Source organism: Diceros bicornis, chromosome 15 (assembly GCF_020826845.1).
Source record: "Diceros bicornis minor isolate mBicDic1 chromosome 15, mDicBic1.mat.cur, whole genome shotgun sequence".
NCBI classification, from domain to species: Eukaryota; Metazoa; Chordata; class Mammalia; order Perissodactyla; family Rhinocerotidae; genus Diceros; species Diceros bicornis.
In genome coordinates this window covers 30,648,130-30,672,432 of record NC_080754.1, presented here as the reverse complement: position 1 = coordinate 30,672,432, position 24,303 = coordinate 30,648,130, and positions in this window count along the sequence as shown.

Below are 24,303 nucleotides of genomic sequence, written 5' to 3'. Positions count from 1 at the left end.
AACAGTCACCATAGACTGCCCTCACTACAGATACCAACTGCAAGTTTATGGGTTTCCCAAAACCACCCTCAGGTTTGATGCTTCACTAGCGTGACTCACAGAATTCAGGAAAGCTCTATACTTACCCTTACAGTTTTATTATAGTAAAAGCATACTAATTAGAACCAGCCAAAGGAAGAGACATGTAGGCAAAGTCTGGGAGGGTTCCAAACGCAAAAATTCTATTATCCTCAAAGATGTTGAAGCCGGGTACCCCAGGGTTACTGTAAATATTTGATAAGAACATGATTACCTTTCAACCTTGTTAATCATGTTAATTTGCTGTTTTCTTGTTTAACCTGAGGGGTGACTCAAGGGTCACAAGGATTTATGAGCTTGTTTTACAGAAGAAAAAGAATGCCTTCAAGGAAATTACGATCACCAGATAACCAGCCCCCAGCTCCGTTGATGCCTAGAAGTCAGATTGCCCAAGGGCATATCTGGAGTGAAAGGAACGTGGATTTCCCCTTTGTTTCTCCGAAACTCCTCCTCCCAAGCCCCTTGGCTCAATAAAACCCCCTGCTTTCTTCTTTTGTTAAGGTGGCTTTGAGAGAACCTATCCTCCTGCCTTCTTGTTTTGGCCAACATGAATAAACCTTTCTCCATCTCCAAGCACAGTGATTGGCTTATCGCACACTGGGCACACAAACTTGAGATTAAGAGGTTCAGTAACAATGTGTTACCCTACTGACACTGAAGTGTGGTAATATGCACAGAGTATTGCCAGCCAGGGAAACTCACCTGAGCTTTAGTGTCCAAAGATTTTTTGAGGTTTCATTACATAGGCATGATTGAGTGAATCATGGCCCATGTGGTTGAACTCAGTCTCCAGCCTTCTCTTCCCAGGAGGTTGGGCTGAAATCATGTGACCCAAAGTCCCAAACCTCTAATCACATGTTTATCTTTCTTTCATGGCTGTCCTGAGTCATCTCATTAGCATAAAATATCAGGTTCCAGGGTCCCATCATGAATAACAAAGATATCCCTATCACTCAGGAAATTGCAAAGGTTTAGAGATTACTTCCAGGGGCTGGGACAAAGGCCAGACCTCTTTGAAGGCCACACTTCTGACTACGAAGCATCTTTGTCACAAATAAATATACAACATGGTTTGTATACAAAAGTTTAGGCTATATATGTGTGGGTCTATTTCTGGACTCTATTCTATTCTGTGATCTACCAGATAGAACTATAGAAACCTTTTACTTTCTATGTAAAGTATTTTTAGAATACTTAGCTTTTAAATAATTTGCATAAAATACTTTTGTATTCAGTAAAAAGTGATAGGGATATATGAAAGGAAGATTATCTAAGTAGAAATAAAAAGCTCAACACAATTGTTGCAATATAACATTGGGAAATTTCCCAGCAAATAAGCAAAAAGACAAAGATACAGAAAATAGGAGAGAAGGTAAGAAATTAAAGCACTAATCCAGGAGGTCTTATGTCTGAATACCAGTGTTTCCAGAAAGAGAGAAAGAGAAAAAAGGAGGAGGAAACAATCAATGGTGTAATGAAAGAGCAGAATAAACCACCAGATTGAAGAACTCCTAAGTGACCAATACCATTTTAGGGACCAAGAGATATTACTACTTCCAGAGAGGAAAAAAAGTGGGTCATATATAAAGTGGAGGAATCAGAATGGCTTCTGACTTCTCTTCTCATCAGTGACGCTAGAAGCCAAAATGCAATGAAACTTTTAAAATTCTGAAGGATGTGATTTCAATCTAGAATTCTATACCCAGCCATACTACCAAATGAGTGTGAGAGTGGAAAAAAAATTTGAAGAATGTAAGTTCTCAAAATTTTTACCTATTTTGTACTCTTTCTCAAAAAGCTACTAGAGAATGTATTCCACTCAAAGGTAGAATAAATCAAGGAGGGGGGTCTAAAACAAGACAAGAGAGAGACAAAAAGATTCCCCAGGAGGATGGTAAAGGGAAGTTCCACGATAACAGCTGTGTACCAGATGTAGAGATTAACTAGTTCCATTTGGAGACGTGTGACTCAAGAAACAGATGTGACGGGAACTGTCATCACCCAGATCCCCACTGACATCATATCCTCATTTAAACTTGAGGACAGGGGCCGGCCCAGTGGTGCAAGCGGTTAAGTGAGAGAGCTCCGCTGAGGCGGCCCAGGGTTCACTGGTTCGGACCTTGGGCACACACCGACGCACTACTTGTCAAGCCATGCTGTGGCGGCACCCTATATAAAATGGAGGAAGATGGGCATGGATGTTAGCCCAGGGCCAGTCTTTCTCAGCAAAAAGAGGAGGATTGGCAGATGTTAGCTCAGGGCCGATCTTCCTCACCACAAAAAAACCAAAAGAACAAAAAAAATCTTGAGGACAGTTGTATCTGTATTTGTCACGGCTTCACCATATACTAAGGAAATTCCTGCTCATCTCTTTATGCCTTGCTGCTAGAATCAGCTGAGCACTCATTTCACAAAAACACCCCCATTTCTGAAGTGTTCTGCTTTGACCTACTCTTGAGAGCTGGACATAGGCTATGGTGAGCTTAGGAGCAGAAAATGCAAAGCAGCTGTCTCCCTCTGACCCTATTTCTACAATGCGCTCGGTGCCCGGTCCACACTGCAGATCTGCCAGATGCCCAGATGCAAGTGAGCCCTCATGGCTAGAGCCTTATCTCCCTGAAGCTGGTGAAACTTAAGCCCCTTATTCATACATGCCTCTCCCGAGGTCTTGTACCTAGCTCAGTATTTGTACTTTTTAACTCATAATCTTCTTAAAGAGTCCTCCAAATCATATAACCTTCAGGCCCCACCAATCCTGGACCTGCCTCTACTCACGACTTTTCCTCTGGCTGCCCCAAAAGACACTTTTGAAAGGTGAGGAAAGCTTAAGCTACACTATACCCCAGCGACTCTACTCAGAATAGCTTCTTTTCCTGAAAATTCTCATCTAACACTGGCAATAATGCTCTTTCTTTACACAGCTAGGTTTATGTTATTCAAATCCAAGCAATAGATTGTTTAGGGATGTGTAACGTGGGGAGTAAAACTGTAAGGAAAAGGGGAATGATTAACGTTAAGTGTCAGTATAGTTACCTGGCGGGAGGGAGTGGTCAAGGGAAACAGAGAGTGAAGAGAGGCACCCAGCTGGGCTTCAGGCACTGGTGGGTAACAGGTGTTTACTTTATTATTTATATTTAAGCTGTGCATATACTCTTCTGTCAACGTGATACATTTAATAATTTAAAAGGCAGGGGAGGTGCCTAAATGACATTGTTTCCTTCCTTGGTTGGGAGCACAGCCGGAAAGCGAGACAGTGAGTGAATATGTGCAGAGTCATTGTCAATAGCAAGTTAAGTACAAAAGGAAACAATGATTCTCTAACTTTCTAATAAATCTGTGCCTGAGAGGAAAGTCGTTACTACAGTAAAGTCCACTGTTCAGGGAGGGGCAAAATCCAATCTCTCCTGGCACAACAGCATCTTGCTGGGGCCAAAGTACGTCAGGGGTCTGGTCCTCAGTTTTGCATGTCCAGGAACTTGATTTTGGATGCTCCCCTGGGGCTTCCCAGGCTTGGAGGGAGCTCCTCTTAATGACCAGCCACTGTGAACTCCTTGAGGGCAGGGATCATGTTTTCTCCATCTTTACATTCCCAGTGCCTAGCACAGTCCTACCTACAACATAACATAACTGCACACAGTGAAAAGCACACACATGAGAAGAAGACTGCTGCTGTGTGATGGAAGTGCCCTCAACTGGACGCCCAAACACCTGACTCCAGCCAAAGCTTTGCCACTAACTTGTTGTGTGACTCTGGGCAAATGGCTTCTCCTCTCTGGGTCTTGGTATCCTTGGCTGTGGAATTAGAGGTGGGAAGAACTTGCAGAAGGAATGCGGCATATATAAGGACCCAGCAATTTTCAGTCTATGCCTGCCCTGCTCTCCATAGAGACCATTTCAAACCTTCTCCACTCTGCTCAGATCCCCAAATCTCTTCCCATTCTCCTCAATCTTTGCAAATGATCTGGCTCCGTACTGCAAAAAGAAATTAGAAATCTCTGTTGGGGATTGCCTCAACCTCCCACCAGTGCATCTGCACCCATGCTCTTCCCTGTCCCTCATGGACATGAAGAAAACATCCTTTGTCATCAATGTTTAAATTAAACATGTTTCATTCCCATCGTAAAAACAAAACAAGTATAAACTTTCCTTGGTCCCAAATCCTACTCTGGTTGCTATTGTATATTTTTGGACCCTTGCCAAAGTTCTTACAAGTGAGTCCACACTCCCTGTCTTGTTTCCCCACCTTTCAGTCATTCTTCGGCCACCTCTCTCTGGCTCCCCCAGCCCCCACCTTCCCGTTCCCACCCCTCCCACTCTACCATAGCAGCACTTTTTGGGGTCACCAGTGACTTCTGTTACCTGAGAGGCACTCTCACACCTCCTCTTCTGGGACCTGTCAGCAGAGCACCCAGCACGGTTGGCCCTTCCTCCTTCCTGAAGCACTCGACTGTCTCGGTTTTCAGACACCAAACACTCTGGATTCCTATCTGGCCACTTCTCAGTCCCCTTGGCCTATTTTTCCCTCCTTATCTGATCATTAAGCTGGAGGGCCATAAGAGCCCGTCCTGGACTCATTCACGTCTCACTCTACACTGTCTCATTAAGCAATCTCATTCATTCCTGGGTTTAAATTGGGGATCAAGTCCCTCACTCACCTGTTCACAGGCATTTATTGAACATCTAGAATATGTCAGGTTCTATGAGTTTTGCGTACAGAGTCCTTGGAATTTTCCAGCCAGATAGGGAATCTTTTTTTCATTTACATTAAAAAAAGATCTCTTCTCTGGTATGTGTGTGTCCTGATTTTACTTAATTTTAGCTAAAATGTATTGAGTGCTTACTCTTTGCCAGGAGCTATCCTAACAGCTCTGCAAGAATAGTCATTTAATTCTCACAGCAGCCCCACGAGGTAGAGATTTTTTTTTAATAGACTTTTTATTTTTTAGAGCAGTTTTAGGTTCACAGCAAAACTGAGCAGAAACTACAGAGAGTTCCCATATACTTTTTGCCCCGACACACTCACAACCTCCCCCACTATAGACATCCGGCACCAGAGTGGTTCATCTGTTACAACTGATGAACCTACATTGACACGTCATTATCACCCTAAGTCCATTGTTTACATTAGGGTTCACTCTTGGTGTTGTACATTCTACGGATTTTGACAAATGCACAATGACATTTATCCACCATTATAGTAACATACAAAGTAGTTTCATTGCCCTGAAACTCCTCTATGCTCCTCCCATTCATCCCTCCCTCCCCCTTAACTCCTGGCAACTACTGGTCTTTTTACTGTCTCCATAATTTTGCCTTTTCCAGAATGTCATGTAGTTGGAATCAGGCAGTATGTAATCTTTTCAGATTGGCTTCTTTCGTTTGGTAATATGCATTTAAGATTCCTGTATGTCTTTTCATGGATTGATAGTTCATTTCTTTATAATGCTAAATAATGTTCCATTGTCTGGATATACCACAGTTTATTTATCCATTCATTTATGAAAGGACACCATGGTTGCTTCCAAGTTTTGACAATTATGAATAAAGCTACCATATACACATGTGTGCAGGTTTTTGTGTGGACATGAGTTTTCGGTTCATTTGGGTAAATATCAAGGACCACAATTGCTGGATGATGTGGTGCTATGAACTGAATGTTTGTGTCTTCCAAAACTCATATGTTGAAGCCCTATCCCACAGCATGGCTGTATTTGGAGATGGGGCCTCTAAGGAAGTAATTAATGTTGCATGAGGTCATAAGTGTGGGGCCCTGATCCGATAGGATTAGTGTCTTTATAAAAACAGACATCAGAGAGCCCGCCCTCTCTCTCTCTTCAAGTGAGGAGAGGCCATGTGAAGATATAGTGAGAAGGTGGCCCTCTCCAAGCCAGAAAGAGAGCCCTCACAAGAAACAGAATCATCAAGAACCTAGATCTTGGATTTTCCAGCCTCCAGATCTGTAAGAAAATAAATTTCTGTTGTTTAAGCCACCCAGGTGATAGTATTTTGTTGTGGCAGCACGTGTTGACTAATACCTATGGTAAGAGTATGTTTAGTTTTGTAAGAAATTGCTAAACTGTCTTCCAAAGTGGTTTTTCCATTTTGCATTCCAGCCAGCAATGAATGAGAGTTACTATTGCTCCACATCCTCACCAGCATTTGGTATTGTTAATGTTCTGGATTTTGGCCATTATAATAGGTGTGTAGTGGTATCTCATTGTTGTTTTAATTTGCAATTTCCTAGTGACATATGATGTTGAGCATCTTTTCCTATGTCTATTTGCCATCTTTATATCTTATTTGATGAGGTGTTTGTTTCTTAATCGGGTTGTTTGTCTTCTTACTGTCGAGTTTTAGGAGTTCTTTGTATATTTTGGATAATAGTCCCTTATTAGATGCATCTTTTGAAAATATTTTCTATCACTCAGTGGTTTGTCTTCTCATTCTGTTGACAGTGTCTTTCACAGAGCAGAAGTTTTTAATTTTAATGAAATCCAGCTTATCAATTATTTCTTTCACAGATCATGCCTTTGGTGTTGTATCTAAAAAGTTATGGTCATGCCCAAGTTCATCTAGATTTCCTCTTATATTATCTTCTAAGAGTTTCATAGTTTTGTGCTTTACGTTTAGGTCTATGATCCATTATGAGTTAATTTTTTTGAAAGTGTAAGGTCCGTGTCTAGATTCATATTTTTGTGTGTAGACATCCAGTTGTCCCAGCATCATATATTTAAAAGACTATCTTTTCTCCATAGAATTGCCTTAGACACTATTTTTATGCACATTTTACAGAGGAAGAAAAGTTAAAGAACTTTCTCCAGGATCGTGCAGCAAGCAATTGACAGATGAAATCCAACTTAGGTTGTCTGCCAATGAACTCATGCTCTTTCCACAGCTCTCTGTTGCTTCTCGACTTCATGCCCCTCTATGCAGTAACGAAGAAACACATGTTCATTGTAGAGAGAAACAAATAGGCTAAAAGAAGCATGTAAATATTAGCCATAATTCCATTATCCAGAGATAACCACTGTTAACATTTTGACATATACCCTTCCAGCCTTTATCCTCTGCATATACCTATGGTAGGTTTTTATTGTGAAAATTGGATGATAATGTATTTTGCTCTGTAACTTGAGTTTTTTTCATTTACCAGTAAACCACAATCATTTCCCATGTTAATAAATGTACCTTTAGAACATAATTTTTATTAGATGTACAGTACACACTCACACAGTGAGTCTAATAAAAATTATCCCAATTTTTCAGCCTATCCTTTCTGGTGGGGATGTAATTTGTTCCTATTTTTCCTTTGTAGTTAAATCTTTATCAGAATACTTAATTATTCCTTAGGATAAATCCTAGCAAGAGAATTGCTCAGTCAAAGAGAGGAAAGGAGTGCACCTTTCTAAGGCTGTGCTCAGGTAGCTGCCTTGATCAAGTGTCTGGCCACCACCATCTGGAACCACAGTTGGAGATGAAGGGGAGGAAGACTATCATCTCCCCACTTTGGGTCCTTTCTGGCTGGGCTACAAATTGAATTGACATGAGACTCAATGGAAGGAGAGAATCAAACAAAGCTTTGTGACATGTATACATGAGAGAGACCCAAAAAACTGGGTTTCTTGACAAAATGGCAGAGGTTCTCATCTTAAGTAGATTTGGGAAGAGACAAAGGAAGATGATGCAGGTGGGAGGAGTCAGCTATGGGAGATTACCAGAAAAGCACAGTAAACAAGAGTATGCAGATTTAAGGTGTTGTCTTCCTCATTGATAAGTTTCTAGAGATGAGGTCATCCCCCCTTCTTCCCAGTACAGAGAGGGAGATACATTTACAAATGGAGATTTCCCTTACAAATGTAAATGTTTGGTAAACAGAACTTTGATAAGAATGGGCTTACCAAGGACCCTCCCAGTCTACTGATACCCAGAGTTATCTATGGTGACGGCCTGTCCTCGGGACAGGCCTCTTATCTTAAATTCTTTTAGGCAGTTTGGGGGAAAGTCAAATGTCCTTCATGATTCTTCTGAGCCTTTATTGTCTTCAGGTCTAAATAATCTGCATACCAGAGGGCACATCTTGGGGCTGCCTGCCCTGAACCCCATCAGAGGGCATTTGATATGGTCAAGTCCCAGGCTATGTGCCAGATTTTCTTTGTTTCGAAGATGTCAAGTTTCATCTTTTTCAGAGTCTTCATACAAGAAATGAGGAGAAACTACAATGGGAGCTGCCAGCATGGTACCATTTTGAATTAGCAAACTCTTCTTTAATTTGGTGCCTGAGTCCCTGCCTTGTGATCGTCATCAGTGCTAATTTACCCTCAAAGAGCTCAGCCTCCTGTGTGCACGGGCATTGGGGCCTGGGGGAGAAGAGGGACAGAAGCCCCGACACAGCTAGCTTGAGAGCCATGCAGACTGTGGCAAGTCATATTATAAAGTGCTCTGACAGTCCAGAGAACAGGGTAATTTAGGGTTTGGGAAGATGGATTTCAGAGCCAAGGGACAAGGGCTTGAACAAAAGCCCAGAGATGTGGGAAGACTTTGGGGGTAAAGACCTTGTGGCCATAGTGAATAGAATTTTAGAATCTGTGTGTGTGTATGTGTGTGCGTGTGCACACACAGGGGATGTTTAAGAGAATATGATTTACTACTGTGGAAAGTCCAAATGGTGTGAAGCTTTGAGTGAGAGGCCATCAAGGTTAGTCCCTGTACTACAGGCAACAGGAAACTAGGGAAGGACTTTTAAAAATAATACCTAGCCTGAGCAGGGTAGCACAGACGGGAACAAAAACAGACTTTCTGTTGTGTTGTAGATTGGTCCCAGCGCTGGTCTCTTCCCCTCCCGTTTCCACCCTGATGATTAGGAGAGCAGAGCTGGGGAGACAAAAGGGCAGCCTGCCCATCTGCTTGGCCTGACAAGTACACTCTCAGAGGCTGAGGAATGTTCTGCAGGTCTTCACTCCTGACTCAGACAATATTTAACCATATGGAGTCTATCGGGTGAGGAGCTTCCAAATCTAGTCAACTTGTCTCAGAGGCCAGTGTTAATTATTTCAGGAGTTCGTTGCTCTAACGGCAAAGAGGGTGAAGAGAGGGAGGGTGAAGCCCCAGGAGACAGTTCCTGGAACCCCTGGGGTCCTGGCTTGGCTGCCCAGAGAAGTCACAATAGAATCAGACAATTTGTTGCTTGGGGGAGGAAGGGAAGCCAACGGGCAGAGGACAGCGGTGCTGGGGCCAGTTTAGGAAGTTTTCCTGAGGTGCAAAAATTGCTAGTTCCTTTTGTGGCTGCTCCTAATTTAGTAGTCTGCTGCTCTCCCCTCTAATCTCACTGTGGCCACCGCGACCTTCCAACTGTTGCGGCCTCCAAACGGTTGATAGAAATTGCAGTTGAAATCCAGTTCTAACAGAAAGACACGCCCTGCAGCTCTGTGTGTTTTGCTGAACATTGCAGTTTGGAATCTTTTTGCGAGAGGACAAGTTTTAAGAAGCCGAGGCTTGCATTCAATTCTCTTCAACTTGAAGATTTTTCTGCTCCTGGTTAGAGAGTTAGTCCTGAAGCGTGAGAAAGCACTGGAAAGGCGTGTGCTAAGGGCTTCTTCACAAGGCTGGTCTCTCTTGCCTTCACGAAAGAAAGAAATTCTCCCAGAGAGCTCAGGATTTGGCACTGCAATTATACTTTGAAATGGAAATGACATTGACTAGAGCAGATTGGGGAAATCCATCTGCAGGCTCCCTGCGGAGCTCAAGGGTTGCTGGGGAAGGGCTGGGGATCAAGTTCCTCCAGTCTAAATAGGTAGCTGAAAGCAAATAAGCTCTAATTTACCCAATTTTTTCACAACCCCAAGAAACTGGAAGAAACCCTGAGTCAATCAGTATACATTTCCTTCCTCCACCTGGCTTGGTACAAGACGCTATCAATGTTGCAATTAGGAATGCTAATTTTAGCAATGATTGGTAGGAAAGCCATGCTAATTATTTCAAAACAAAAACCATATTTTCAGATTTTCCTCTTTTTTTAGCAACCTCTTCTGAAAAGAGTCACAGAGTCAAATTGTGTTTGCTCGTCTTCCAGGCCTCTCTATGTTGCAGGGGCCCGGGGATCAGTCCTGGGGCTTCTTCTAATCTCTGCTCTGCTCACTCCCTCTGCCACCTGATCCAGCCCCGTGCCTTTCTGTAGCATCTTGTGTGCTGATTACTCTCAAATGCCCCTCTCCAGATTCAGGTTTCAAGTGCCATGACATCTGTAGCCACATGGGTGTTCAGTCAGCATCTCCCACCTCACATTTCACTCACTCTCCCATCCCCAAAGCCTTTTCTCCCATCCTCTTCATTATTTCCATAAATCGAAACTATATTTCCAGCTGCTCAGGCCTCAAACCTTGAATTCATCTTATATTCCTCTTTCTTTCTCACTTCATATATAAACCACCAGCAAATCCTACTTACTTTACCTTCAGAATATATTCAGAATCTCTCTCACCTCCTCTCTCTTTACGGTTCAAGAGCAAGACATCATTACCTCACTTCTAGAAGCTTCTCAAATAACCTTCTATAGTCTATAGGGATCCTTTTACAACATGAGTCAGACCAGGTCAAAACCCTCCACAGGCTTCTTTTCCACTGGCCCTGTCCCCTTCCCTCTGACCTGCTCTCCTGCCCCTACCCCAGGCTCACTCTGCTCCTCTTCAGGCAAACACTTTTCAGCCTCAGCAGAGTTCACGCTTCCCCAGATATCTTCGTGGCTTGATCCCTTCACTTTCTTTCTTAGTGTCTCCTATCAGAGAGGCCTGTCCCGGCCACTCCGTCTAAAATGGCATCCCCACCCTTCAGTGCTCTCCAGGCCCCTTATCCTGCTTGATTTTTCTTCATTGCACTTATCACCACTCAGCATTTTTTTTTTTTTGCAGGGGAAGATTCTCCCTGAGCCAACATCCTTTGCCAATCTTCCTCCCTTTTTTTCCTTCTGTCCCTGCCCCCATCAAAGCCTCGGTACATAGTTGTGTATAATTGTAAGTTCTTCGGGTTTTTCTATGTGAGCCACTGCCACAGCATAGCAACTGACAGACGAGTGGTGTGGTTCTGTGCCCAGGAACTGAACCCGGGCCACTGAAGCGGAGCTCGCTGAACTTTAACCACTAGGTCATCAGCACTGGCTCACCACTCAGCATTTTATCTATTCATTTGTTTATTTACTGTCTGTCATCCTCCCCACCAGAAAATAAAGTCTGTGGGGGCAAGGTCCTTGTTTGTTTGCTGCTAAATTCCCAGTGCTTAGCACCTAGAAGGTACTCAATAAATATGTGTTAAATGGGGGGCCTGAAAAGCTCTTAGGGTTTATTCAGTCCAAGTGTATCACTCTACATATGAGGAAACCAAGGCCCAGGGGGACAACTGTCCAGAGGAGGCCACTTCAAGATTAATAGCTATGCTGGAACATGTGCCCAAGTGCCCTGACACACAGCCAACTGTGCAACACTGATGCCCATGGCAAAGAGTACATTCTACGTCAACACCCAACACATGTGTGTATCTGTGTGCATTATCCAATACTTAACTTTATCACGTGTAATATACTCTGATGCTTACATTCGATTCTTTTGTGTGTGTGTGTGAGGAAGATCAGCCCTGAGCTAACATCCATGCTAATCTTCCTCTTTTTGCTGAGGAAGACCGGCCCTGAGCTAACATCTATTGCCAATCCTCCTCCTTTTTTTTCCCCAAAGCCCCAGTATATAGTTGCATGTCATAGTTGCACATCCTTCTAGTTGCTGTATGTGGAACGCGGTCTCAGCATGGCTGGAGAAGTGGTGTGTCAGTGCACGCCCGGATCCGAACCTGGGCCACAAGTAGCAGAGCACGTGCACTTAAGCACGGGGCCGGCCCTTACATTAGATTCTAATGCTATTCCATTTTTTTAAAAACGCTGACCATACTCCATTAAATTAATTTCATGACCTATTAATGGATTATGACCCACAGTTTGAAAACAGTACCCTATACTATAGGGTAAAAAAAATATCTTTCTACATCTTTTTCCTTTTTTAATTGTACTAAAAAGCATGGCCAATGCACAGACACATTTGTTTAAAGACTTTTAATAATGCCAGAGGAGGGGCCGGCTCAGTGGCATAGTGGTTAAGTTCACGAGTTCTGCTTCGGTGGTCTGGAGTTCGCCAGTTTGGATCCTGGGGACAGACCTACTCACCGCTTGTCAAGCCATGCTGAGGCGGCGTCTCACATAGAAGAGCTACAACTCTACAACTATGATATACAACTATGTACTGGGGCTTTGGGAAGGAAAAAAGAAAAAAACTAAAAATGCCAGAGGGAAATAATCTATTGACAGTAATTCCATAGTGAACTTGGCTATGCTGAGAAATAAAAGAAATACGTAAGGTCTGGTTATTGGGCCTTGGGCCTCATATCTCATGTATATTACTCTTGAAACATCATCTTTTTCCTGGTTCCATCTCTGTCTCCCTGTTTATACTTCTAAATTTCATGCTACGCCATGCCATATTCATTTTCTTGGCTTTGTGTCTTGTTTTCTGCACCAGCGCATGCTTATAAATTGCTGCTTTGTACTTGCAGTACGAACAGTGCATTCCAAAAGGAGGCAGGAGGAATGGTGAGGGTTTTCACACAGTTGACTTTGTTTTGACAGTGATGGTATCTGATGGAGTGGGAACTGATTACAGCCCGACACCCAGGCTCATTGTACACACCAACTATTCATAGCTGCCGGGGAGCAGGGAGACACATATGAGCACGGGGGCGAGAGATTGGGAAGCCGCTCAAGCTGAGGACAGAGAATATGCGTTTATGCAAGGCATAGAGGTTGAGGTCAAGGTCATTTTAAAAATCAAGTATTTAAAATATTGGCTCGGGCACAATAACTCTCTGGTCTAAATTTATCCCACTCTCCCAGCTCTCCCAGGACTGACAGAGCAGCTAGTGTTAACACTCAGGAAAGAGGAGGAACAGGGTCCAGATCTGTATCCAAAAGAAATCTCAAATGAAAGATGCAGAGAATTAGACCTGGCTCCTTCAGATGCTGTGAAAGATGCTCCAGGTAACAGGATATGATTGCAGGAGTACACAGTTATATAAACAGGATAACCACCTTCACCATCTTCAGTATTATTGCTGTCATCACCCACATGGAATTTCTTTGGGAGTGTACCACCAGGTCCAGGTCATTCAAACTCTTCTCACAGAGATGGGGAGAAAGACCAGGTGAGACTGAGATTCATGTCCTAGTTATTCTCCGCAAGCCTCCCCCATCCATTCCCTGCCCTGCTCTGTGCCCCTGGGGTCTCTATAACTGCGTCACCAGCCTCCCTGTTCCTCTTGCTTCCTGTCGGGTTCGGCCAATGGGAGGCACTGGCAAGAGATTCCAGGGTGACATTTATTCCCTGCTCTGTCCCACCCCACCCGCACTGCCTTGTTCTCTGCTTTACTGCCCTTCTGGCTGTGGTCATTCCTCTGCGGCTCTGGCTCCTGTGGGAGGCCCCTTTCCCAGGACTCCAGCTCTCACTGGCTCCAGCCGCACCACCTCTTCCCCTTTGCCCCTCAGGCCTGGTGCTAGTCCCCGGGTGCCTCACCATTCTGTGGTGGTTCCTAAACTCTGGCCACATCTTTATAAACAGTCCCTTTATTAAGCTCTTATTCTCCCCGCTTCCCCCCCGGTTAAACACTTTTGAGCGTGCATCTGTTGCCTGCTGGGACTCTAACTGAGGTACTTGGTCTCACATCTGCGGATGCTCTAGGCCTTGCTCACACCCTGGATGTCACAGAGGTCCAGGCAGGCAGGAAACTTTGCTGCCTTGAAATCTGACCTCTGGCCATGGCACAGGCCCCCGGGGTCTCTCGCTATCCATTCAGGTCCTGCTTTTTGGGGATAGTTGCCAGCTACTGAATGCCAGCAGCTGGCCAGCTGAAGTAGTCCCTGACTTTATTATGCAGTTTGGGGCAGGATCTCGTAGGGCCGAAGATCCCGGCAATGACTCCAGGTTTTTCAGGCGTTATTCCTTTCCAAGAGGTCAAGAGAGGTGGAAATGGGCTGGTTCAAGCTAGTCCCTGAGGAGAAGTAGACTCTCAGGCCTGGAAAGAGCATTAAAGGTCATCTGGGCCAACCCACTCCCTTTGCAGCTAGGGAAGCTAAGGCCCAGGAAGAAGGGACTCTCCTGAGATGGGAGGATAAGGTACTGGGAGAGACATGTAAGGATTCAAAGCTCCTGAATATTTGTTATTAAATCTCAGTGTTGGAAGGAGCATTCACAATTGTATAGCCTGACCACAATAAACAACATAGTACAGGGCTCTGACATTTACAAGAGGGGATTGCCAGAGCCGCAGTGGTCCCTGGTGACCTCCAACCCTAATCGTAACCAGGGACAGTCCAGATAAGGCAGCAGGATGTGATCTGGAGTGAGCAGGCACCAAAGGAAACTCCCTTCCACTCCAGGTCACCAATAGCTCCTCACTCCCAACAGGACAAGCTTCCCGCCGGCGGGCCATGGCCGGCGGGCCAGCCTACTAAGCAGCCACACAAGGTGTGGGCGGCAGGCCTTCCCCGCTTGACGCATATCAATCCTGTGGCAGACCGTTGTCTGCGTTCCCTAGCCAGGCGCACTTCCTGGGCCTTCAGCTAAACTTGGATTCCCAGCCCCTGGGGGCTAGATGGGACCCCGTGATTAATCTCCACCAACAGAAGCAAGTGAAAGTTATGGGTCACTTCCAGTTCATGGTGGTAAGGAAAAAGCTTTACTCTCTTCTGTTCATCTGGCTGGAAGCAAAGGATTCCAAGATGGCGGAGTTACCAGATGGGCCCAGCCAGGATGCCTATGTCTCTGGAAGACAGCTGTATGGGAGCACCACCCCACAAGCGCCACCCACATTGTACTGTAATGAGTGAGAAATAAATAAGCCTCTGTTGTGCTGAACGTTGAGATGAGGAGTGGAGAAGCGTGGGCAGCAGCTAGTGCTAACAACCCTGGTTAATACAGAGATTGAGTAACTCTCCAGTTAACCCACAAATCCCTCCAATCCCTCAGGCTTGATCCTTCAGAGAGATCTTCAGGCCCTCCTTTCTGTCCTCTCATGGAAGTCTAAATCCGCAGTGTCCCTCATCTACCCCTCCTCTCCTTCCCTCACCCTCTCTCCTGCCATCTGTCACCAGAACAGCTCAAATAGCCTCCTAGAGAGCAAGTTTTCTTCCCTTGGAAGTGCTCTTCCCACTTTGCCCTCTGACTCTCTTCAGTTCTCAAACAACACACCTAGCCCCACTCCTGGAATTGCTTGGATCCCAACAGTCATTGCTGGGCCACTTTTCTTTTTTTTTTTTAAATTGCGTGCATTTTTTAATTTTTATTATTATTATTTTTTTACTTATTTATCTATTTTTTGTGAGGAAGACTGGCCCTGAACTAACATCCAGTGCCAATCATCCTCTTTTTGCTGAGGAAGACTGGCCCTGGGCTAACATCCACGCCCATCTTCCTCTACTTTATATGGGACGCCACCACAGCATGGCTTGCCAAGCGGTGCATCGGTGCGCACCCGGGATCCGAACCTGTGAACCCCGGGCCACCACAGCGGAGTCTGCACACTTAACTGCTGCACCACTGGGCCAGCCCCTGGGCCACTTTTCTTAAAGCAAGCTACTGGTGAATAGCAATATTCTCTTTGGGTTTGCAAATGCACAAAGAAGTTTCCCTTATCTCCTTTATTGTTTTATAGGGACAATAATTTAAGAGCGCTATTTACAAGTTTTTGATGACAACAACCATAATAGCAATGACAGAGATGATAACCCCACCTTTTTTTTTCCATTGTAGAAACTTCCAGCCATTCACCCTATCAATCTCTTAAAATAGAGTCCTTCCTATCTTGACTCCTCCCTTTTGGGACATGACCTAGGTTTCTATGTCTAATCTCCAAGATCCTGGGTGGTACCCACAGAGAGATTTTTTTTTTAGTTGCTTCAGGCCATAGGGGATTTTTCTGCTGAGAAGACAATGAAATTTGTATCTTTTCCCACCCTCTTGGAGGAAGAAACATTTCAGGGGGCACCACACCTAAACATCCTGGGCATTTCCAGCAAATCTCAGCAGATGATGAAATGGGTCAGGAAAAATATTGCAATTGATGTCTATATTACTCATGGGAGGATTTTCTTTTTTAAATCAGTGTAGGTGGTCAATTAAATTAGATTAGCCTAGTCTTTTATCAGTTTCTCTTGACTTGTTCTTCAGTTCTTAAAGGCTAAAATCTTTAGTGAGATGATCATATACGGTTATGGGATGGTGCCTTAGTGATAAGTGAGCGAGTGAATTATTGACTGATTGACTGAGTGAATGGATATTATAATCTATTAGCCTCATGACCATGTGAGGCCATGGACAGTGTGCTTTCCAGAGTCCGGAGACCTGGGCCCGGTTATGAACTCAACCATGTGATCATAAGCAAGTCACTTTTGCAGACTGACACGTGGTTTCATCACTTGTGAAAAGAAGGGGTTGGACTAGACCAGTGCTTGCCACACTTCTATGTGGGCATGGGTCACCTGCAGACCTTGTTAAATGCAGATTCTGATTCAGGAGGTCTGGAGTGGGGTCCAAGATTCTTCAAGTCCAGCAAGCTTCAAGTGATGACAATTCTTCTGGTCCATGGGCCACATTTTGAGTAGCAGGCATCTCAATCTCCAAGTTCCTTTCCCTAATGTTCAATGGTTCTATTTTTGACACCTTAGAATAATCAATTTATTCACTACTCAACAAACAGGCTCCTTATAAAAGGTAAATTTGACCCTTTGGTGCCTTCCCATATCATTCAGAAGAAAGTCCAAATTTTACCATGTAGGTCTACAAAGCCCTCCGTGTGTGATCTGATTCCCCTGCTCCATTGCTTCTCTGATGCTGTTTCTTGCCATTTCTTCTCCTTGCTTATATACTCCAGCCACATTGATGTCTTTGCTGTTCCAGGAGGCTCTAGCCTCAGAGCCTTTGCATGTGCTATTCTCTCCACCAGGAATCCTCTCCCTCCAGATACCTGTATAGTTCAGTTTTTGTTCAAATGTCACCTTATCAGAAAGACCTTCCCTGATCACCCTATAAAAATTGTTCCCCACTTCTGCTCTATCACTGTTTAACCCATTACCCTGCTTAATTTTCATTCATAGCAAACATTGCCATCTAATATTTTGCATATAGGTTTGTGCAGTTAGCAATTATCTTATTAAATAGTGGTGCATTTGTTTTGATTATTGTATATTTATTTGATTATATGTCTATTCTCTTTCTGCCACTTGAATGTGAGCTCCATGAGAGGAGGAATTTGTCTATTTCACTCACTGCCGTCTTCCCAGGACCCAAACAGTGCCCAACCATCATTTGTTGAATGAGTGAATACATGAATAGACGGATAGAAAAGTGAGATACGGGGGCCGGCCCAGTGGCACAAGCGGTTAAGTGAGCGAGCTCCGCTGCAGCGGCCTGGGGTTCCCCAGTTCGGATCTCTGGCATGCACTGGCGTACCGCTTGGCAAGCCGTGCTGTGGTGGCATCCCATATAAAGTGGAGGAAGATGGGCACGGATGTTATCCCAGGGCCAGTCTTCCTCAGCAAAAAGAGGAGGATTGGCAGATGTTAGCTCAGGGCCGATCTTTCTCACAAAAAAAAAAAAAAAAGAAAGAAAAGTGAGATATGGATAGGCTATTAAAAAAAATAAGACCATATGGTGTCGTTTGACCCATCTGCACCTGCTCTATCTGCAAGAAAACTATGAGTCCCTAAGACCCCAGAGGCTGCCGGATAGAAGAAGGCAGTCTATATAGAGAATGGCTTGGGGGTCACCTTAGCCACAGAGCAGTTTCTGTACATATAACTCACCTGACTTGCCTTTGCTGCCATGGTCACCTGAGAGATATATATCCCCCTGGTCAGGAGTGGACACATCAGGCCACTATCCAGATCATCTGAGTAACTCTCCTTACTCTGTTCTAGGGCCACCATTAGCCTTCTGATTGTGATTTGGTTTCTCACATTGACTTCCCACAGCGAGAAAGAACAGGCTGGTCAGGATGACCCAAATGGCCACTTTACCCGGCGTTTATACATCTCATTATAAATTAATCATTTGGCATTCTGCTTTAGCCCCTCTGGTCTCTGAGTGAGTCAGCTTTCTGAGTCCCATTAACTTTGGGGCCCTGATAGGATCAAGTTTCTGAACCTTCAAGGCCAGACCCCGGACAGCGGCTACTTCGATAATATGTTGTGACCCTGTGAATGTTCTCAGCAGGTGGCCAGCTGGTTCTTCCCAGGCACCACCCAGCTTCAATGTAAGATTTGTTTAGCAATTTCCCACAGACACAGCAATTCTACTTAGAGGAGTTTATATGGAGGAGATCATTGGATAAGTATGTAAAGACAGATGTAGAAAGGTGCCCATTATTGCATTGTCATCTCCCCTCTGCCTCAGCTGGAGGTGGTGGTGGTGGTACTTCCGTATCCCATGCTGTCCCCAGATGTGGGTGGGTGCTAGAGCCCCTAGGCCCCACCTCATATAGCACCTACGGGAATTAGTCGGTGGTGGTGTCTCTTACTGTAATTGTGAGGGGAAGCGTTGTGACAGAGTAGCAGTTGGTTAAGTAATCTGTACCCAAACTCAGAAGTAAATGAAGCTTTGGCCTCATTTAATTCAGCCACTAATTCCTTGCTGGGGCCGGGAATGGAGTCCTGGTCACAGAGCGGCAGCTAGCCTGGGTAAGCTGAGTCCTGGACAGGGGCTGGTCTGGTCCTCAATTCTGGCTCCTGCTGTGGGCACTATAGAGGCAGGTTTGCAAGTTGACCTGGAAGTCAGCCAAGGTCAGATGGGCTCCAGCCGCTGACCTCTCCTTGAGGCCTCCCCTTAGAGTATGGCAACTTCTCCGCAAACCAAAGGCCCCTTTTTACTCCCTTTCCCAGAGGAGACAGTAGCGCCTCCCACCCACCCACTCGCTTTCCAGGGAGCCTTAGCCCTACAATAGCCCCCGTCACCACTTTGGAGGAAGCAAGTTACTTTTAGTTTCCAGAGATGATTCACCATCCTAAGGGTGACTGACACGACCTCTCTCCCTGAAACGGGAAATAACCCCCCAAGTTAGTAAAAAACCGGGAACAACTAATCTGTCAGCCAGGATCTGGCTCACCAAATTAAGATTTATTCATAGAGCATAATAAGGTTTACTCATGCAACATATTAAGGCTTATCATGCAGCCATTAAAATGAAAATGTAGATCTACACAAATAGTTAAGTGAAAAGAAGGATGCATTTATCCTCTGGTCCCAATTTTACAAAAATGTGGATGTGCAAGTATAAACACATGTGCATGGAGAAATTATTGAATGATATCCATCGACATTCTAACAATGGTTATCTTGGAGTGGTGAGATTTCTGGTAAATCTTTTTTTATACTTCTCTGTATTATTTGAAATTTTATAATGAGCATGTTTATTTTATAATTTTAGGGAAAACAAAACTATTTTCAGTTTGGAAGAAAAAACTTCCATTCAATTTGGTATATTTCACATGCAAAGTGCTGGAGTAATGGCTAGTACCAAGTGCCTTGGAAACACAGAGCTGAGAATGGTATTAACCCTGCCCAATATTTGCAGGGTCAGCGTGCCTGGATCAGATGACCCCTAGGACAGGTCTTCCTATTTCATGAATCTATGATTTGAAGACGCCAAACAGTATCTCCAGATCAAAACTATTTATAAGAATCATTTCCTTTGTAATGAGTTGCAACTTCCACTAACTGCTTGTCTGCTTAGATGACCTCATCTCTGAGATTTATGTGAAATGACTCCTTTTCCTTGATGTTATCAAGGAGTTTCAGCAGTTGAGTTCCTTATATTTCTTTGTGTTTAAATGGTATTTGAAGACGCTGTCATTTGTCAAGGTTTAATTGTTCCCATTATTTTTACCCTGGCAAGTTTCCAGATACTGCTGGGCAGATTTGACAATGAGACCAGCAAAGAGGTTGCGAGATGGAACAGGCCTAGAAGCTCCAGCTTCTAGCCCAGATCTTCCACTTTTTAGCTGTGTGACTTGAGTTAGTCACTGCTCGCAGGGCCTTAATTTTTTCATTTATGTAAAAGGGGGAGGGGAGAGGGGTTAGATAAGATGATTTTAAAGATCCTGTCCAGCTCTGACTCTCTATGTTGAGTTTTAACTCTGAGATTGTAATAGAGTATCTCACAGTCCCAATATTCTTAAAGTTATCTCAGTATCTAAGTCTTTCAATAGCTATCGAATTTTATTGTTGAATAGGGCCTCAGAGTCCACTGCTTGAATCCCTCCCACACCACCCCTACTAGGTTGTCACCCTGTATCTACCAACACCTACAGGGACGAGAAGCTCGCTTCCCCCTAAGAAGCCCATTTTTCTTTAGTCAGAAAGAGCATTTAAAAGGTGTTTCTCGGCAGAACTGAAATCTGTAACCCTGTAACTCTGGAACCCTGTCCACGCTCTGGGTCACTTTGCAAAGGGCATGCAAAACGCATTTTCCTTTCGCCCTCTTCATTGCCCCTTTGGCAGCCTCGGTGAAGGTGTTCCCAATTCCTGACGCTGATCTTGAGGGAGGAGGTCTCACCCTTCCTATTTTAGACCTCAGAACCTGAACAAGGGTAAGCAGTTCTTTACTCAAAGTTCCAGTGATGAATGCAAACCACATAGAGTTGGGAATGTGGAAAGTCAGGCGTTGAGTCCCTTTTCTCAGATTTTGCCCTTTTGTCCCGAACAAAAAAAGTCTAGAGCCTCACTGCCCTCACCAACCATGTGGGTGTCCCTTCCTTTCCTAACTTTAGCCCTTCTCATGTTCCCTGTTTCTTTTTTACCCCCTGGAGTTCCTGCATTCCCCCACCCTGTTTTCCGAGTTACCAACACTCTTATCAGAAATCTCCAGGCCCCAGTCCCCTCTTGTGTCTGTAAATTGTACAGCCTCCAGCATCTCTCCCTCCTCTCTCTGCTTTCTGCAACTAGGTATAGAGGAGAGGTGGTTCTGAGACCCAACAATGGAAATAAAAGACAGCCAGGACAGAGGGGACTGCCAGTTCAGAAGGCAGTTTGATTTCTCCCAAATACGTTAGAAAAAAAAATCAGACACATCTTGCACCTCAAGGATTACAAACTTGCAACCAGTAGATAAATACTTTATGGAGATCTAATGCACACTACGGTGATTATTGTCAACAATACTGTATTATAAACTTTGAAGTTGCTAAGAGACTAGATCTTCATTGTTCTCACCACAAAAAAGAAATAATTATGTGACGTGATAGAGTTATTAGCTAAAGCTATGGTGGTAATCATATTGCAATACATGAATGTATCAAATCAACACTTTGTACACCTTAAACTTACACAATGTTATAGGTCAACTGCATCTCAGTTTTAAAAAAACAAAGAAAAAAAAGCATTAGTTAACTTCAATGGGTCTACAGAAGTGTTTCATATTCCTTTTGTCAACATAATTTTAACCTTTCATTTTGTAGAGGAACAGAAGTCCCTCTGCCTTCCCAATCTTGGATTTTCATTACAGGGTGCTCTTCCATTAACTTGAGAAAATTATGCTCACATGATCACACCTAATTCTTGGGTTTCTCCATTGGATGGGAAAGTGGGAAATGGGAGGGGCTTTGGAGAGAGGAATTTCTAATGTCTCCATCATCAGTCAAGATTCAACTAGAGAAGACCAAATAGGAGATACATATTAATATATTATGAGATTCATTGCAAAGAATTGGCTTATGCAGTTGTGGGAGCTGGCTAGGTAAGTCTGAAATCCATAGAGCAGACCATCAGGAAAGGTTGGCTGGAACTCCAGTGGATTTCTTCTCCAGGAAAGCCTCAGTTCTGCTCTTAAGGTCTTTCAACTGATTGAACCAACTGATTATCTAAGACAATCTCCCTTACTTAAGGTCAACTGACTAAGGACTTGAATCACATCTACAAAATAACCTTCACAGCAACATCCAGATTAATGTTTGACTGAATAACTGGGGACTGTAGTCTAGCCAAGTTGACACATAAAAGAGACCATTACATCCCTCAAATACCTATCTTGGAACTTTTGAAGTTACTTATTCCATATATACTTATTTCTTTTTTTATTTCTTACAAGGAGAAATTTATGTATCAAGTTTCTTTAGAAATGTTCACATTCTTTGCCCAAGACAGTTACCCCCCTCTTTGCCTGTTAATAGAGAGGCATGAGGAGCCCAAAGTGGCTGTGTAGCAGTCTTTTGTTTTTTAGATAAAGATTGGCCCTGCACTACCATCTGTTGCCAATCTTCCTCTTTTTCTTTTTTCTCCCCAAAGCCCCGGTACATATTTGTGTATCATAGTTGTAGAGTTGTAGCTCTTCTATGTGGGAGGCTGCCTCAGCATGGCTGGCCGAGCAGTGAGTAGGTCAGCACCCAGGATCCAAACTGGCGAATCTCGGGCCGCTGAAGCAGAACGTGCGAACTCAACCGCTATGCCACTGGGCCAGCCTTACTCCTTAACTTCTAGTTCAATGGAATTATTGTTGTGTTTCCTGGTGGAAGCATTCCTCCCTTTGAATCTAAGACCTCTAGACCAGCAGAGCCTAAGGTTATAAGGAAAGAAAGCAGAAATCTTGCTAGTGGATCATTCAGAGTAATAGTGAGTCAAGCAACTCCCATATCCACCCCCTGATTCTTGAACCCATGAGTCCTGGCTGTGGGAGAAACAGTACATATATTGAACACCAATTTAGAGAATATGCAGCATCCAAGAGGACACTGCCCAGCCCCACGAGATATTGCCACCTAGCTGATGCTATAACTAAGTCTTCAAGAGGCCATTCCACCATTCTATCAAGCCAACTGCTTCAGGATGATGGAGAACATGGTAAGACTAGTGAATTCCATGAGCATTGGCCCCTTGCTACACTTCATTGGCTATAAAGTGAGTTCCTTGATCAGAAGCAGTGCTGTGTGGAATACCATGATGGTGAATAAGGTATTCTGTAAGTCCATAGATGGTAGTTTTGGCAGAATCATTGTGTGCAGGGAAGGCAAATCAGACTATCCAGACTAAGTGGCTAGTCCAGTAAGAACAAAGTGCTGGCCCTTCTATGATGGAAACGGTCCAATGTAATCAATGTGCTACCAGGTAGCTAGCTGATAACCCCAGAGTCATAAAGGAATCTCAGTGTTGGTCTCTGTTGCTGGCAGATTAGGCACTCAGCAGTGGCCAGACCAGGTCAGCATTGGTGAGTAGAAGTCCATGTTACTGCGCCCACACATAACCTCCATCCCTGCCACCATTTCCACTTTGTTCATGAGCCCACTGGACAATGACAGGACTGCCTGAGGAAAGAAGTTGACCAGTATCCACAGAATGGGTCATCCCACCCACTTGATTATTAAATTCTCCCTCTACTGAGGTTACCCTTTGGTGAGCATTCACATGGAACACAAATATCTTCACATCTTTTGCCCATCCAGAGTGGTCTATAAACTTATCTCTTCCCCAGACCTCCTTGTCACCAACTTTCCAATAATGTTCCTGTCAAGTCCCTGACCATCCAGCCAAAGCATTGACCACAGCCCATGAATCAGCATAGACCTTTTTTCTCTGTATAAACATAAGAGTTCTAGGTTGAGTGAACAGAAGTATATCTTGGATCATCAAAATAGAGTCATGATGGCCCTTCAATCAATTTCCAGACTTGAGCCTGTTTACAGACCAAGAACCCCTTGAATAAAATGGAGTCCAGGTCTCCTTGAGAAAGGACCCTGCTACACTGCCAAAATTTTATACTGTGAATCTTTCTCAGTCTTTCCCAAAGGGTCCGTGACCTACTATCCAATACCATAGGTTTCTGCCAGTCAGACTATTGTGATTAATGCTTTGGCTCAGCTGTCTATTATGGTAACCACACCCGTCTTGTCTTTGGTGATTAAGTGCTTTCCCTTGGTCCCTGCCACTCTGGGATCCCATTATTCCCATTGCATTAGGGATCCTACTTTGGTGATTGCAGTTTTACCGTAATTTTTGACCTATAGAGAAAGTGACCACAGAGCTCTTCAAGGTGCTGAGGCTCCCCTCACAAATTTATTTCTCTCAGTCATGTTGAAAGGTGTGTTTTCTTGAACCTCCCAAGGTTTGTGAGCAGGTTACATGATAAATCCACTCTAACATTCCAGTCTCCCTAAAC